We start from the raw sequence: 15,837 nt of genomic DNA on the forward strand, positions 1-15,837 counted from the left end.
GGAAGCAAATTTGATGGAGTCAAGTGTGGCATCTGCTGAAAATTGGGTTGCAGCAATGATTTTACTGATATCTTTCATCATACGAGCATCCTCAGGTGGAATGTGTTCCTGTAATTGTTGCAACCACAAAAGAGTGGTCCTATTAAAGAAAGATGCAGCTGCTGCCGATTTAATGGCTCAAGCTAAAGCCTGGAACCCTTTCCGTAAAATGAGTTCCGCTTTTGTATCCTTGGGCTTCAGCTTGTCCACTATGTCTCCTGAGATAACAGCAGCCGGGCTGCAACTGGGGTATCGACAGATGGGACCTGAAGTACCTGGGAGAACACCTGATCTAGGTTGTAAAAATGTCTGTCGTTCCCCCCTGGGTTCAGGAAAGCCCCCGCACAAGCCCATTGACCCTTTACTACCTCCAGAAACAAAGGCGGAGCTAGTACTTCCTCATTATCAATGGCCATCTTAGAGAACATACTGAGTGCCAAATCCTTACTGCTATCAGTGGAGGCCAATAAGGTATCCCCCCGCCCAGTTTGGTAGTAGCCTTGGCTTTACTCAAAAGCTGTTTTAAAAAAAAGAGGGTGGAAATAGACCAGAGAATGATGGAGCCTCTGGTTTTGCTGGCTCCTCATCCTCTGACATTACTAATTCATGTTGAGGTTCTTCTCCCAGGACTGATCCCTTACTAGCCAGCAAAGGGGATCGTGATCTGCGCTCTCCACATGTGATCCACCACGGGAGCCCCCGTGTGAGCCTGGGGTTGAGTGTTCTTGTGCCCTTGGACCTGAGTGCCCTGTTGCTTCAAGCCTGAAGCAATGCCTTGAGAAATTGCCGAGGCCATTATTCTTTGAAGGCTTGGTGGTAAGTGATCAAGGGCTTTGATATCCTCATCTACAGGAATCTATGATTCGGAAGCCTGGGGGGGCCAGGGCAACTTGAGGGAGGAAATCCCTGTAGGTCCCTTCAAGGGATCTCCCATTACACCCCTGATGGCTGAGTGGAAAACAGATGGTGAAGGAGAAATGTCCATCCTTCTGCTTCTGACCAATTGCATTGCTGGGGAAGAATCTCAAATCGAGCCTCTGGATGCAGGCCTAGACCTGCTATCTCTCTGAGCCTCCAGCAGGCGCTCTGCACTTGCAACCCGCTTCTCTAGGGCTTTCTGCCTGCTATTCGTCATGCAGAGCCACTCTAGATTGGTGCTGCTTAGCTGGGTTTTATTAGCTGTGGTTCTGGTGAAAGGCCTAATTGACTCCTTGTCAAGCCCGTGGTTATCACTCTCAGGTCTGAGATTCATCTCATGTTCCGAATTAGAACTTCTGGTAGCCATTTTCTTCCTTTGTTGTACTCACGGGACCACACAATATGAGCAGTCCAAGTGTGTCCGCTGGAAGGGGAGCAGCGCAGCTTATGGCGACAATCAATATGCCTGGTCTGGTCTGGGCCAGTTCATTGGCCTCATGCACGCAAAGAAAATGGCCACCGCAAGAATTGTCCCACAAAATGGCCGCCCGACACTGTAACTGCCCCAAAAAACGGTCCACTGACTTCTGGCACCAAAACAAGCTAGAACTGGAGTCTGTGGGACTGGCACTCCTGCTGCAAAGCACCGGTGATAGGCCACCAATGACTGGTAGCTCAATTGTGATTGACTCAAAGTCAGATGATTTGCGGCACTGTGAAGCAGCGGCAAACAAGCTCACTCAGAGCCTCAAGGGATTTGCAATGGTACGGAGCGGTGGCTGGTTGACTCTAAAACCACACTAATCGGCAAACGGCTTTCCCGATCGCTGGACTACAGCCACGCAAATCTCGTTGGAAGGTAAAACCAGCCGCACCAACCTGAAAGCCAATTCTCTCTACTGTTGGCAACCAGATCCCAACCATGGACAGGTAATCTGGCATCCCATCAGGGAAACACATTAAACGCTCTCTTCCTTTTCTCGTCACTTTACTATAATTTGCAAATTTTGTTGAAGCCTAATTTAAATTTGCGAAATAAGTAGCCAATTTCTGAATTTAATTTAATCCTAGTTCAAATTATTTTAAGTGGATTTTGAGTATTTTGCAGTAGAGAATAAAAAAATATCAGCCTATTTGGACCATAGACTGAGAGGAACTGGGCAGAAGGAGTAGAGGCATGGCTGCAATACTTTCTCTCAGTCTATGGACCAATCAGGACTGATAACAGTGGTAGCACCTCCTGTCCTCTGTCATGGAGAACTAGATTATTTATGTTGACAATGTAAGAAATGCCCATATGATTTGGTCTTATTCTGTTATAGATTTGTTTTGGCTTAAAGTTACTACTTATATTAATATATTCTTGGAAATAAATATTATAGATAAGAATCTTAATGAGATTGAATTGTATTTCTAAAATATGGAATTTGTCATCTTATGAAGAGTTTGGTTTTATTGAGCCTAGAGTAAGGAAGGTAATTTCACATAATCAGAAAGATACATTCTGATTTTAATGAATGGATCAAGGATATACATTTATTATCTACTTTTGAAAAATCTCTGTATCTTAAAAGCAAGAGGACATAATAAGTTGTAACACAGTTTAACAATTAGCTTAATAATTAGATTAATTTTCATTATTATATAGATTTCTATTGAGCTTTTCCCTCCTTTTTGTCACATTTACTTCATTTTACACATATAGGTTTTTACTTAAAAAAAATCTTCAAAACAGCCAATATAATATACACTAAATAAGAAACCTTTAAAAAATGTTGTTCTAAAACATGAAACTTTATATTGACTTAATATAAATACATACATAACAAGATTTTTTTCACACCAATTGTGATCTAGCAATCAGTTTTCACTATATTACTCAGCTGAAAAACATTTATTTCTCAGTGTGAACCCTCTATTAGATAAGCAAATTTCTATATCCATTAACAAATACATAAACCAATTTGCAAATATTTTACATATAACATAAAAAGTTATTATCTTTGATATCTGAAAAACATTAAACTATAATTTTTGCTACAAATTTATAAAGTGGCCTTTATAAACTGCTTTCCTCAAAGATTCTAAAAATAAACTACATCTCAAGTTTAGTTCAATGCATTGTCCAATTACTATTACAATCATTCTGCAATATAAAGTAAAAATCAGTAAGGAAAGAAATTAAACAATACTCATTTAAACCAGTAGGAAGGGGACTCTGAATTAGCGATATGCAAAACTTTTGAATACAACAAATTCAAAGTTTCAAATGAGATACAACTACCGTATTTTTCGGAGTATAAGACACACAGGAGTATAAGATGCACCAAGGTTTTGAAGAGGCAAGTTTTGAAGAGGATGATGGAGGGAAGAAAGGAGGTAGGGGAGAGGTAGAAGAAAGAGGTGTATGGACAGCAGAAGAGCTAATAATGGGTTTTCATCTTTTTGGGCGTTGATGACAAGAGGAACTAATGTAATTACTACTTAATACAATAGGATATTGGCTACGTAATAGTATACATGTGATTGTATGTCATGAAAATGGAAAATAAAAAAGTATATAAAAAAAGAGGCAAATTTTTAAAAAGCGTAGGTAGGTAGATAGAGGGATAGAGAGGGAGAGAAAGAGAGAAATACAGTAGGTAGGTAGGAAGAGTATGTGTGTGTGTATGTGTGTGTGTGTGTGTATGTGTGTGTGTGTGTAGGTAGGTAGGTAGGTAGGTAGGTAGGAAGGTAGGTAGGGTGATAGAGAAATACAGTAGATAGGTAGGGAGAGAGACTAGGTAGGTAGGTAGAGGGATAGAGAGAAAGAGGGAGGGAGAAATACAGTAGGGAGGGAGGGAGAGAAAGTGTAGGTAGGTAGGTGGATAGAGAGAAATAGAAAGAGAGAGAAAGAAATACAGTAGGTAGGTAGGGAGAGAGAGTAGGTAAGTAGGTAGATAAGAGGGATAGAGAGAGGGAGGGAGGAATACAGTAGGGAGGGAGAGAGGGAGGGAGTAGGTAGGGAGGTAGATAAAGGGATAGAGAAAGAGAGAGAAATACAGTAGATAGGTAGGGTAGGGAGAGAGAGTGAGTAGGTAGGTAGGAAGATAAAGGAAGAGAGAGAGAGGGAAATACAGTAGGTAGGTAGGTAGAGAGAGAGTAGGTAGGTAGGGAGATGTTTCCAGGTGTATTTATCCATGTGCTGGAGAAAGAAATCGCTGACAATCTACAGCACCTAACTTTGTTCCTGCTGGCACAGCACCTGATCAATGTAATTCTCATCAATCAGTTAAAGAGCTTTCCAAAAAGAAAAAAAAGTTTTTGCACTATGCAAACCTCCTCAAAACAGCCCGTTTTTCACGAAAACAAGCCCATTTATTTTCAAATAAAAAGCATGAATAGCCTTGGAGGGGGGCTGGGGTGTGGGAGGCCAAAAAGGAGCAAAAACGGCCAGTTTTTCATGAAAACAGGCTCGTTTTCTGTCAAAAAAACCTGCATGCATAGCCTTATGGAGGCTTATAGAGTGCTGTTGGGGCAAAAAACGGCCCATTTTTTCCTTATTTCTTCCCTCCCCAGCCCCCAGGTGCTCTCTGAAAGCCTCCATAAGGCTATGCACGGCCATTTTGGTGAAGGGGTGGGGCTTCAGGAAGCAAAAATGCTGTATTCGATGTATAAGATGCACCCAGATTTTCAGCCTCTTTTCTCAGGAAAAATGTTGCGTTTTATACTCCGAAAAATATGGTAATGGGGAGGGGAGGGGCAAAGTAACCTGTCTTGAATACTTGGAGAGTTTTTTCCAGATCAAAATAACTATTCTGAATGTAAGATGAAGCCTGCACCCAAAGAGCTCCAAAATACTTGAAACAGCCCATTTTGCATTCGAACTGGATGTTTTGCAGCTAATTCAGTACATTTTGTATTCCAGCTCCGACTATCATACTTAGTAGCCAATCACCAATAGCCATACTGGGAGAAGCTACTGGGAACTAATATTCAAATACCTTCCCTCTCTGTTCCAATCAATGATTGTCTACTATATATTCAGCAAATCAACCATAGTTTAGGTATTAATTTATGGTTAAGCCAAAAATGACAATATAAGTGTTCCTCGAAAGTACATTTATTATTTTGTTGATCATTACTATTTCTTGGCCCTAATTTCTAAAAGAAATTCCCAATGCAAAGGTAGTCCTCAATTTATGATCAAAATTTCCAACAACTGTTAAGTGATTTTTCCTTTGTTGCCACAGTTGTTGAGTGAATCATTGCAGTTGTTAAGTTAGTAACAGTGGATTTGGCTTCTCCATCCACTTTACTTGTCAAAAGGTCACAAAGGTGATCACATGATTACCACAACCGTCATTAATACATGCTAGTTGCCAAAAATCTGAATTTTGATCACAGGAATGCTGCAACGGACAAAAGTGTGAAAAACAATCATAACTTACTTTTTTCAATGCTGATGTAACATCAAAGTCACTAAATGAAATGGTTGTAAATCAAGAATTACATGTTCAATAAATAATGAAATAAAAATAAAGCTAGAGATAGGCAGAGAAAATACAGGTAGTCCTCAACCAGCTCCCACAATTAGGACCAGCAACAGTGCAAGTGGTTAAGTGAAGTGCTCACTATGTGAAACTGCAACTATACTTACGATCTTTTGTTTTCCTTTGCTTTATAGACCTACAAAGGTCATCAATGCAAGGACTGGTCATAGAGTTATTTTTTCAACACTGTAACTCTGAACAGTTGTTAAACAAGGCAATTGCTAAACAAAGAAAAGGGATAAGCACAAAATCACATTTATTCTATGGATGTATAGATGTTATTATCTGTGTTACTATAAATATGTGGCTTTTAACTTTTAAAACCCACCTAGAAGTCTGCATTCTCTTTTACTTCACAGCATTCTCAAATATAGTGTTTTTAAGAGTTCAAGTGGAGAGTCATGTGTGTTAGAGAGGGAAAGCCCAAAAAGCAAGAGTGTCGGCTGCATATATAAAGGAGAAAAGTTAAAGAGGCTATTTTCAAATATTAAAAAACATTAACCATAAAGGTTATAAAAAGCTGAAAGCATTTTTCTGCCAAGGTCCTAAATATCAGCATGTTTTTCTAGTCAGATAAATATGAAAATATATTTTATTTCGTCCATTATTTCATAATTGAAAAATTAAAGTAGTTAAATCACAATCAGTGCACTGATGCAAAGTACGTTAAAGTTTCCAAATAATGCAATTTTACTTCTATAGAAGTAATAGAAACACTTTCTGTATCAATAAAGCAAGTTTAAACATGCAGTTATTTGTGTTTAAATCTCATCTCATTTGTGATAGAGAGTATTAACCCATCATACTGTTAGAGATAGGTCAATAATCTGTATCACCTCCTTATCTATAGAAGCTAAATATGGTCACAAATCTTCCTATGTGAAACTCTTTCATATCCCAAACATGTTTGATCTCTTTCTGTATGTTTAAGTGTGGAATTATCTACATACTATACCTGCCATCACTGAAGTCAAGCTAAATGAAGGATCAATAATATAAGAGTACTCAAATGACAAGTGTTGTGTATATGTCCAGAATCAAGCATGTAAATAACATACAATTTTAATCCAAAATCTGTGTGGGGAGATTCTTCAAACACAGACAATGAGAATTCAACAATTCAATTAGCAGATAAAACTGGAAAAAAAAATACCGTAACTGCTTAGGTATATATTCATAAAGTTTTCTGTACACAATAACACTATTGCTTGTATGAAAAGGGAGAACTAAGGCCAGTTAATTAAGTAACTATAATTAAGGAGTATTCAGAAGTACCCATAACAATTAAAGTTACCCTACAACCACAGCAGCCCTCCAATCTTGATTGAGAGCTTTGCATCTTCAAGGGAGAGAGGTCCTCAGGGATTTCACATTTTATTCTGAGTAAAACATTATTTCTTAAACCATTTTACAACTTGAAAATGTTTAGTTTCCACACAAGGGGTAAAGATAGTGACATGCCCAATAGAACAATGCGGTATTTTTTATGGCCAAACCAGGGGTCCATGAAAATGACACCCAAATTCTTTTTTTTCCTCCGTTCCTGAAAGACACCCAAATTCTTATCCTGCGGTTTGCAGCTTTCTTTGTATACATTTTTAGCAAACTTTATAACTACCTGTTCTAAAGGAGCAAAAATCAAAGCAATTAAAAGGCTGATTCTCAAATTCCAATGTTTCCAAATTCATATGCACAATTACATTTAGGGGTGCAAGGGCTTGCCTTCAACCATATTTATATAGATGATACATCACCAAATCAATCATATATATCAAAATATGAATTAGCTCAAAGAGACATTGTCTTTTCCAAACAGTGCTAGCTAATTATAATTAACAATAACATTTTAGCTTTAAATTTTTATCACTGCCACTTTTATCATATTTACTAAATGAAAAGTGGATCATAAACAACTACATTCTGGAACTTTCTACTTTTAAAATGCAATTATTTTAAAATAATCCACAACATAATGACTACATGCTAGAATATATAGTACATCTGACATGTGGATGCAATAAAGATATCCTTTTATTTTCCTCTCCTTACATCCAGCTTAATTAGATCCAAATTTGAGATGAGGATAGCAAAAAAAGTTAAATCATTTAATCCTACACCTATTTGATGAATAAAATTCTGAGAATACTATTTATAGTCAATCGGGGAGGTGTGGAATGGAACTAAATTTTAAAATGAACATCACAATTCCTAGAAAATTCAAAGTTTATACACTCAATTCTATATGCTGCTCTAAATCAAAGTTTTTATGTCCTAAAATATAAAATATTCCTATAGAAGTAATTTCTAAGTAATCTTATATATCTATGAAAATAAACATTTTAGCACAGCAACTACACTTTGACAGTTTGATCAAATATTTCAACTGATATATTACATATATTGCAGTATCCTTACATTAAATATAATGATATATTACCACTAATGAATTTCTAAGATACTAAATAGTAAATTATACAAAATCAATACTATATACTTTTAAATTTTTTCATTAAATAAAAAAAATGTTAACATGTAGTCTCATTTCCATTTATTATGACAGAAACTTCTTCTATTTAAAATGTTTTGGTAAACATATCGATTACATCACTTAAAACATGTATCTTAAAGACACGTATTGTTAAAAACCACTTGCTTAAATTTGTTTTTCACCTTCCTCAAATGTTAAATACAAACCTGTATTTTTTCCAACAAAAAGTCATCTTGAAGTATTTACTATGAAGTTCAAGAAAGGGAAATTTGTTAACTACGGTAATTTCTTTAAGATGACAACATCTTAAATGTATCCATCTATTTAAAATAACTTCCTTAGGGGTAGTGAAGAACCTAGAAACAATTTATGACAATTTATGTTCAAAAAGATGACACGGTTATCACAGCATTTCACTACCGTAGCAGTACTTAAAACTCCAGCATCTAAAAAATTATTTGGCAAAAAGAACAGTCTATAAAGTTTTGGAACATGGAAAGTGCATAATAGTACATCGCAACAGTATAATATGCAAAGCTGTTAAAAGTATAAGGGAGACGTTCTATTGCACTTTCCTCTGTAGGCAGCAGAAGTATTGATGAAGCCTGCAGATGCAGCAACAGAACTGTCCATAAAAAGCCAAGACAGCTGTTGCCATGGCTACTATAAGTCAGTTTATCAGAAAAAATATTGTGATTACTCAGAAGTTTGGGTTTAAAAGATCCTTAAGCTTGGATGGCTAATTGACTGAGGAGATCAACTATGATTCTGCATCCAAATATATTGTCTTCAAATAGCCATGGTTAACAATACTAGGATACACAGCAGGAGGGGAAAAGAATGAATCAATGCCTTTCTGCTAGTGCTCTTCAAGTACTGACAGTTTGTGTTCCATATGCAGTCAAAAAACAAAACACACACCATATTTTCAGTTTATGTGAGGGTTGGTGATTTTTTTTTTAAAAAAAATAGCCTACTGACAATCAAAAAGAGTGATCAGTGTTAGGCCTCATATTTTTTTTCATTTTACCACTTACACATTTCATCTTTTCTCATTGTTTTCCTATTCAGTACAACAATAAATGTTTTAAAACCCATTTCTGCATAGTGATAACTATTTTATTTCACTGAAAGAGTAGAAATTAAACTTTTCTCAGTTGCTATATGTTGCTTGTTCTACCATCAATAGACAGAAGTGTAACATTAGAAGTTAAATGGGAAGATAGCAATGGTTAACATCTTGCAGTAAATTAGATGTAAGTTGTGGATCCCAATCAAGAAGATCTAACCAGAATTCCATATACTATATATGACTAGTTTCCCTTTGCTCCATATACATTTCCCAACCCAGTTGCTAATGTTTTCTATCTTATGGAGAAGATCTGGAGAACACACTGGCAAGGGACTGGTGCATTCTTCTGGACTGCATATCTACGATGTTGACGACAAATACTGCATCTATTATATGTCTAGACTGATAAAATATTGGTTTTGTCCCGAGCAACTAAAACAGAGACTGTATGGAATAAGTTTCCAACCAGTGAAGCATTTGTGTAAATGCACTTTTTTACTGTCCACTCTGTAACTTGAATATAATACATACTATAATCCTAAAATTCCCAGCTTTCAGTTCCATCATGGGATGAATTCTGGTTTTAGATAATCACTGCCAGAGTTGGTTGTAGAAGATAATGAGTAAAGTATTAAATAGGAGGCCACTCTTCAAATTTTCAAAGTTGAATATCCTATAAATAACAACCTATAAAAATCATGGTACTAATGTGTCAAATAATTACTCTGGATTTAAAAAAAACTTTCAAAATTTGATTAATATACTGTAATGATTACGTTGTATCTGTTCTAAATATAAATAAGGTTTATAAATGCAGTTATTTCTATATAGATCTCAAGTTCTTTTAAAAGTTTGAAATTTTACATTTAAATCATTTCCCACTTTTTAGTTTTAAAGTAGTACAAGATTAAAATTTTAGAACATACAACAAGGATAAATATTAAAATGTTCACTTTATATTATTCATTAAGCATTTCTATGTTACAAATATAAAAAATACAATATAATGTCTCATAAAAACACTACAAGAATTGAAAGAAAATAAAAATACGACACCAAGTGAAATGAGAGTGTAACTCTAAGAAACACCTTGGTCCTCAAAAACTTGTAAAAAACACAGCAAAGAGGTTTTTCTTCTTAAAAGATTCCCCATGAATGACAAAAGTTAACAACCAGAGGATTTTTAAATACCATAGCTACTGTAGGAATTGTTTGTGAACATCTTTTAAAACATCTATGGCTCAATAAGCAAATTAAGGTAAGTTTAATTCTTCAAATACTTTACTAAAATATTTTTGAGCAATAACAAGCATAAATAAAATAACAAAGATAAATAAAATCTACAATACTTATGTAAGTGTAATAGTAAAGAAGTCATTTATGGTGCCTAGTCTAATATCCAAAGCAGTAAGATAATAACTTGGGATTTCTTTATTCTCTGACATATTTGCAGTCAATATATTCCTACTTCATACTCAATTATCTGCAAACACATCACACTCTAAATATCTACACAACATAAAATATACCATTCCTAAAATACTTTCAGCTCTGAGACAAATTAATCAATTATTCCTCCTTGCAATTAATGCATTTTCAGGACCATCTTTCTCAACCTATCCCATGGATTCTCACAAAAAGGCCCTGTGATTGTATCCTGTGTTATGGAATAAACCCAATTTCCTGGCCTTCAAAAAAATAAACCCCACCTTCTCTCAAAACATTGCTTTTTTCATAGAACTAATGTTGTGAAGGCTACCACCTACACTCTACAAAAGTGTGGGAACATTAACAATTATTTATGTAAATAAATAAAAACCTTTACCCCAAAATACCTTAATCCTTTAAACTATCAATTTATGTCAGATCATATTAGTTCAAGTTCTGAACTTCATTAACTGTATGTAAAATGTGAAACTTAAACTAATGAAGAAGCAGTGATCTCTCTTTACACCATGAGTTCTTTAAAAAGCCAAACTATTCAAAAGCTTCTACAAAACAAGAAAGAAATGGGTTCATATCCAAAATTTACAAGGAACCATGTAAAACAGCAATGTAGGGCCATTATACAATTACAGTCAGCTGTATTTTTATAACAGCACCATGAATTTAAATGTCCAAATGTTAAAATATTCTGATGAAACCAAGAATTAACTATTGCTTCTCTTTTAAAGTATCACAAAGATTATAAATCACATAGTTGATTTATTGTGAGTATGTCCACTTATATTATTCTTTAAAAGTGAAAAGAATGAAAACATGTCTTTAACCACATGAGTTTCAATTTCACTATTGCAATTCTATACATATCTACTTAGAAGTTATTCCCATTGATTTCAGCAGGCTTCCATTTAAGTACATTGTTTAATAATTTTTTAGGACTAATATGGAATGGTATAAGCTACTCAAAGTAATACCCTGAATACTTAAGTTTCCAATAAATTTTAGTGCTGAATCTATTCCAAAAATACTAAATAAATTCACCCCAATTTAAATTCTCTATAGGTGCCTTACAATTAGGGTATCAGTACTTAGAAAAAAAATTCCTCCATATGTATGTGAATGAAACAGTAAAACTTTGCTTTAGTATTATATTCTGTTATTAATGCTACAGTATAAGAAATATAGGATCCAAAAATGCAATGAAACTTATTCCATATAGAATTAACAAAAGAAAAAACTTCACCTGAAGTTGTATTATTTCAATTAAATTTTAAGCATGCAATTAGATCTGATCCTGCTACAATTAAAATAAGTTTAAGAGATGGGTGACATCAAAATAATTATTGGAATTTAATTACTTTTATTTTTACAAGAAATAAATATTGAAGGCCAATAGTGAACACTTATGCAGTACCAAAAATGTTAAGCGCTTCAATATCAAAATAACTTGTTATAATACTGAAAGAGAAAATAAGCTGATTCCACGCTTAACTATTGTTTCGAATAAAGTCTAGATCTGCTTCACTTAACTCGTGCGCCAAATCTGTTGGAGTTCAACAGCCTTAATAGCTCAGAGGGAATGGCCACTGGGAGTCAGGTCTAACTAGTCTAGGGGTAGCTGTTCTTGAAAACATGCCCCAATATTGATACCAAGTATCACATACGTTTGTGTTTACAGTGCAAAAATACTGTGTTTTACACTTTGTAATAAAATGTAATAATTCATTATATTTGATTTGAAATAATATGAACAAAAAAGGCAGAAGAAAGTCTGGCTCAGTTTCCTTGCATTTAAAACATGTCTACTCAGAAGACCAACCAAGGCTTATATAGAAGTACAGTCTTAAAGAAGTAAACAATTTGATCAGTTTTAAAGGCAATCATATGTAAATAGTAAAACAGAACATACCCCAATTCAAGACGCACTTCTGTTTAAAAAGTACATCTTCAATGCTGCATATTAGAGAAATGGCAAGACAGCCTTCACCCCTTAATTTCCCATAAATACCCAAACTTAAACCAATAGTCTAACTTTTTGGCATTTGTTATGCCAATCAAAAGAACAAAATGTGCCAACAACCCCTTCCCCAGCAAATGGTCCATTTTTAAAAAGAAGCATAACAATGTACTATTTTATTTCTCCAGACTACTATAGCCACTATTGTAGAAGAGATATGAGAAATTAATCCTGAATTTGTCATTTAAGAACAATTATATATGCTGCTACAATGTATTTAATTACTTTAGAGATAATACTTTCCAAAGTTTCTGACCAACTTACTCAAATCCATAGAATTAGAATTGTGAGGACATTCTTAGAATGTGTAAAAAATAAATAGTGCTTTTACTTAAAATTCTTAGCAACCCTTTATGTAGTAAGACAATATTTTGTGAAAAGTATTTTAAAAAATATATTTATAATATATTCAAAGTTAGAGATTTGCAAAGTTCCTCACATTTAGCAAGATCACTAGTGTTGATGACAGCTAACTTCGGTTTCCGCAGAAATACCAGCATGCTAAACAAGACTTTCAATCCCATTTCAACTTACTTTCCATAAGAAAAGAACATTTAATATTCACTAATATACACAGATTGTAGTGGTCACTATACTTAGGCCATTAGAAAAGAAAAAAGAAAAAAAGGAAAGAGATAGAAAGTGAAACCAGAAAAGTTCTGCCAAAGGAAATGATAAATAAAATGCAAGCAGTTCTATGAAAGTGAGTTCCTAAAACTCTTATTCTCTTTCTATAAAACCTTCTGGTGTCAAACTTTTTATTTCAAAAAGGTTGAAATTTCAAAAATATAATATACATTTATTTAAGACTGGACAGTATGTATGCAATACTGGAATGTGATATTACAGAATCATATGTATTTTGAAAATTGTAAATAGTGCTTGCCTGAAAGCTGTTGCTACTCTTTAGTGTTACAGAATAATAGTATTTCAACAATAATGAGCTGGAACTGCACTTTTCCTGAATACTGTACTATAATAATAAATAGTTTACTCTGATTTGCATGCCTAGGTTTACTAATTTCAAATCTAATGTTATTCAGTGGAAAAACACATAACTTTATCATTATGTTTACAACATCCTCCCTCATATTTATACTGTTTTGTATTAAAGAGTCTTAACTTTTTAAGATAACATCTTTATTGAAAATATATCTGAAAAACCCAATCTCAACAGCCAAGATCTCTGTACCATAATCAAGAACATAGATTTCACTAAGTATTAATTCATCAAAGTGTACAAATCATTACTTAGAGAAGTTTATTTCAAACATGACACAGTAAATGGCAACAGCACATTTATTTGGGAGTCGTTTTCACTAATTTTACTAACACTTTATTCCCCACATAAATGTGTCATTTAAAATAAATACTTATAACCTGGAATTTAAATGGAATGACACCTTTTAGAACATCCTTGTCACTAGCAAAGCATCACAGATAAATGCATACTGATCATAAAACCTCATTTTCTGTCACTTGGTTTCATTGTGTTGATCTAATTCATTTTTTTATAGCCACAACAAAAAGTATCAATTGTTTAATCCTAAAACTAACAACTGAAATGTAGACATGTAAAGTGGGGGAGGGACAGAATCCCATCTGTAGTAAGCTCAGAATAACAAAGAAACAAACACATAGAAAAGTAACAAGATACACATGCACAAAACAACCAGACTAAATGGCAGTCCCACATACACCCCACTACTCTTTGTACCTAACACAGAGAAATGGGAGGAAAAGAGAGGGAGAAGAGAGAAGGTACACATCTCCAGTCACTGCAAACATGTGCCAGAGCAGGAGTGTGAAATCCCAAAGGTGTCCTTGCACTGAGCTTTGTATCCATGCAAAATGGGCTGCCCCAGGGTGAGGGGGGCAAGAGAGACTTCAGAATAACAAGTTGCTGAAGAAACGGAATTTTCCCAGCACTACTCGGGCTACCAAGACAAATTAAAAGGCAAGGGGGGGAGAGGGGAAGAGAAGAAGAAAAAAAGAAGAAGGGAGGAGAGGAAAAACCGCCGCCGCAGCAGCTTTACTACGAAGCCTCGATCATCAAAGCAGGAGCATCTTCAAGGTAATAAAACTTCCTCGGCGGCAGCATCAGGGAAGGAGAAAATGAACCCCACGGAAAAACGGCCTAGAAAAAAAGATCATCCTGGGCAGAAGGAGTGGGGAAAATCGTCCTCTTCCCTTCCCCTCTCTTTGCAAAATGTGTCATTTCTCTCCCCCCCACAACACACACACACACTCTCCAATGTGTCACCTAACCCCTCCCGCTCCACCACCACCACCACCACCTCCTCCTCTCACAGAAACTTACTTCAATCCTCACAGGTGACAGAGAAAGGACATGCCCCCTTCCCCGCATCCCTAGGCATTATACCTCCGGGTGAGGGAGGGGGGAGGCGGGTGAATTACCCTGAAGTTGTGGTTCCTCATCTCCAAGTTGGCTCCGGAGTCTTCCATGGTGGACTCCCTCCTCCCAGCGCGCACCCACACACCATCCACCCTTTTTCTCTGTTTCTTCCCCCCACCCACCCCCCGAAACTCCCGAGGCAGGCAACAGAGGACCGGGGGGTGGGGGGGAGAAGAGAGAGGGGGAGAGAAAGAAAGGGGAAAAGAAGGGAGGGGGGGAGAGAGAATATCCAAAAGGTGGGATACTACACCCTGCTGGTGGTGGTGATGTTGCCGCCGAGGTGGTCTGGCTGGGGTCCCCCTGGCAGGACCTCTCTTTGAGGGGGAAAGGAGTCCTCTTCATAGGGAGAAGGCGGTGCAGCTGCTCCTCTGGGCCTCCCTGTCCCCCTCTTCTTGGCTCCTCTCTCTCTCCTCCTCCTCCTCTCACTTTCTTTAATCTAAGCTGGGAGTGGAAGATGGTTGGTTGGTTGCTCCCTCCTCCTCCTCCTCCTCCTGCTTTTCTCTTCTCTCTCTCTCCTCTGAGGGGTCCTTTTCCTTCCCCTTTCCCAGGGGGGCTCCTCCTGCAGAGGGGAGGAGAGGACAGGCAGGAAGAAAGGAACGAAGCAGAAGAGGCGCAGAAGAAGAGAAACTGTGACACAAAAACAAGCCGAGAAGCTGAACTCTTCTTCAATCCCATTCACCCGGCCCGGCCGCAGCACCCGCACGCCTGAATCCCTCCGCCACCGGCCCTCCGATTTTTTTTTATTTTTTTTTCGCTTTGCTTTGCTTTGCTTTGCTTTGCTTTTGCCTGGCCTGCCAGCGGCGCGCGCTCCTGACTCCCTCGCTTGCCCGCGCGCCCCCGACACAACTCTCTCGCACACAAACGCGGCTTACTTCGGCCGCTCTCCGAAGCGAAGGAAGGAGCCGAGGTTTT

At 36.6% G+C, this 15,837-nt stretch overlaps 1 protein-coding gene across 6 annotated transcripts in view; it reads right to left on the reverse strand.

Annotated features, from left to right (window-relative positions):
- The window catches only part of PHF21A (PHD finger protein 21A), a 129,457-nt gene extending 113,831 nt beyond the window's left edge, over positions 1-15,626 (reverse strand). For 3 of the 6 annotated variants that reach the window (XM_087720136.1, XM_087720143.1, XM_087720139.1), the window contains exon 1: positions 15,176-15,626. The gene's annotated coding sequence lies outside the window, so the exon portion shown is untranslated. Of the gene's footprint in view, positions 1-14,829; positions 14,891-15,175 lie in introns of those variants that run through there. The other 3 variants (XM_087720131.1, XM_087720122.1, XM_087720126.1) reach the window with 3 other exon arrangements.
- Positions 15,627-15,837: the final 211 nt, after the last annotated feature.

The sequence above is a fragment of the Thamnophis sirtalis genome, unplaced genomic scaffold (assembly GCF_051295495.1).
Source record: "Thamnophis sirtalis isolate CommonGarterSnake01/CBP01778 unplaced genomic scaffold, rThaSir2_p1.2 scaffold_1, whole genome shotgun sequence".
Taxonomy (NCBI): domain Eukaryota; kingdom Metazoa; phylum Chordata; class Lepidosauria; order Squamata; family Natricidae; genus Thamnophis; species Thamnophis sirtalis.